The sequence below is a fragment of the Cephus cinctus genome, unplaced genomic scaffold, assembly GCF_000341935.2.
Source record: "Cephus cinctus unplaced genomic scaffold, Ccin1 Ccin1_scaffold0596, whole genome shotgun sequence".
Lineage (NCBI taxonomy): Eukaryota > Metazoa > Arthropoda > Insecta > Hymenoptera > Cephidae > Cephus > Cephus cinctus.
This window is the reverse complement of record NW_014333242.1, coordinates 433,427-435,995: the sequence shown is the minus strand read 5'-3', so window position 1 is coordinate 435,995 and position 2,569 is coordinate 433,427. Positions and strand designations below refer to the sequence as shown.

The 2,569-nt window shown below is 35.0% G+C and overlaps 1 protein-coding gene across 1 annotated transcript in view; it reads left to right on the top strand.

Annotated features, from left to right (window-relative positions):
* The window catches only part of LOC107268863 (uncharacterized protein C3orf18 homolog), a gene marked incomplete in the record, with an annotated part of 4,156 nt that extends 2,180 nt beyond the window's left edge, over positions 1-1,976 (top strand). The window contains 1 exon segment of the mRNA XM_015742046.2: positions 34-1,976.
* Between the last annotated feature and the right edge of the window lie 593 nt (positions 1,977-2,569).

Below are 2,569 nucleotides of genomic sequence, written 5' to 3'. Positions count from 1 at the left end.
CCGTTTTCATTCAGTATTTCCTTTACACATGAGTATTACTAACTATCCTTAGATGTACGTACCATAAACTGATGCAACAGATCATTCAATAAGTATCAACTAACTAGATCAAATACATTATCGAATATGACAAATAGACTTTTAGTGATTAGATTAGAATATTTTAAAAGACAAAGTATATAAAGAGAAATCGAACGAATCGCCACGTACAATCAACCGCAATCGTCTATATAACTTTTGTATTGTGCTTATTCCAACGAAATTAGATTGCACTATCATTATTATCGATTATCCGAACTTCGTGCTTTAAAAGACTGTACTATACGTTAGTTTTCAACAGGAAAACGTAATTAATAAAAGCCAAAGTGTTCTAGTCCCGGTAGGAGAAGAAACCAATATATCAGCACCGCATTAATTCCTTGATTTTATTATATCAAGCACGTCCTGAGATTTCCCCATTAAAAGAAAGTAGCACGTATTACTTGTTAAGCAGTAAACAATCACAGACCCGATGCAAATTTACGACCACTGAAAAATTTATATCTTTTATTGACGTCAATTGTTACAGCCATTTTCCAAAGTACGCTACAATATTTTTTAACGCAATAAAACAATTACTCTTCACGTTCCCTGTTAAACTGCACCTATAATAGGAAATTGTTACCCTTATAAAACGGTTCTATACTCAATCGATTCATTCCTAAGCTTTAAAAAACATTAGAAAGGAGTGATATTACATAGTTTTTTTTTTTTCGAAAATTCTCACGCCTTAATTTTACAGTTCAAATTTTAATACCTACCCCAGCAATGTCGAATCACAAAATGCAGAAGTCCTGAGCCTGCTTACAGAATAAATTGTGAAAATCATCTGACAAACATCAAACTGACACATGGAAATACTGTAGTTTGCGGAGAAGACAGAGTGCTATCAAGCTAAGGAAACTAACAATATCCAAAGGCGTTATACATTCTGAGAATATCGTTAGGACTTTTCCCACTCATATTACTGCACGTTATACAGTGATGAGTAGATAACGATTCGTATGGTGTGGAGTGACGCTATGATAGCTGGGTACGATTACCCAAACTGTAGATGAAAAGAAATATTTTAGATTCTTTAAAAAAAAAAAAAGAAATATAACATTTTTGCGTAATACTTTCTATTCTGCGCAAAAGGAACTGATGTTCACGTGCTTAATATTCATTAGAACCGAAGAAGATACTCTGCATCGGTGTCCCCGTATTGCGTGCTTAGTCCATTATACATATATATTAGATATATTTATATAGGATCATCCAGTTCAAGTGGACCAGTCAAATTTAACAGTAGTCTCATTAATCTAATAAAAAATACGCCTAAGGGATCTGTCAAAAAGTGAAGAAAGATAAAACAGTCTTTAAACCTTAGACTTTTCGAGTTTTCTATGCCCCTCATGAGTGCAAGAGAGACAGCCTTATGGTCAGCTGTATGGGTAAGACGAGAACATACGCACACATTAACCCAAATATATTTCCTCAGCAGATGTATCTGTCTTCCAAATTGACTGTCGATGCAATTCTTAAATAGCTCGAGAAATTCTCCTGTTCTAAATTTCAGATATTGACAGATCTTAACAGCTGCTAAATTTTGCTGGTACTTTTGGAATGAATTATAGCTGTAATGTAATATATAGCTGTATACCCATAAGAATATTATAATGCTGAGCAAAAATTTATAATTCACTCCTCGACACTCTACCAGATCTCAATTGAAATTGTATAAAATTAGTGTGTAACAATTGCAAAAACAGCTTTTACGTCGTGATCAACGAAGAAAAAAAATACATTCCTGTAATCCATCATTGAACAATGGTGTAAAATTGTACTTGTATTAAAGATGGCTGGGTCTTGTTATCAATTTACTTGTCAATCGAATAACGCAAAAAGAACAAAGAATTTTTATTGAATTTATTTATTTAATACAAATTTGACATTCACACGGTGTAATGCTTTTTTTTGTCTCGCTTGTCGCCATCGTGAACGTGTTCCTCCGGGCGTTCTCGCTCGTTCCTTTACACTATTTTTCATCGTTTTTTTTTTGGTTTGTCAATCTTTTCTTTTATATTTAAAGAGTCTCTTTCTCGCGCGAGAAAGTGAAATATTCGAATATTCCTATGTCCACGTTCGCACGTGCACGCGCTCTAAAAGCGTGCGACGCGAATATATTTCATTTCATTTTTCTTTATTCCTTTCATTCCTTCGTTTCTCATGTCCATCCTCGACCACTGTCGCCTTTGCGAAGTGGTCCAGAGTATAAGCTACGCAAAATTCACGATGTGTAAAGAGAAAATAATCAAAACCCAAAAGTGGGCAGTAACTTTAGAACAAGCAGAAGACGTCACGACGTGACGTGGAGAGCCAAGGATGACGGAAGCAAGTTGAACGAGAGAGAGGGAGAGAGAAAGAGAGAAAGAAGAAATTAATGGAGGAAGAAGTATCGCGAAATTTTATCTCGTGCTACTCGCTGTGTTTCAGCGAAACGATCGTCTTCTACAATTCTCCATTATTTAAATCGTTCCTTCGTACCTCA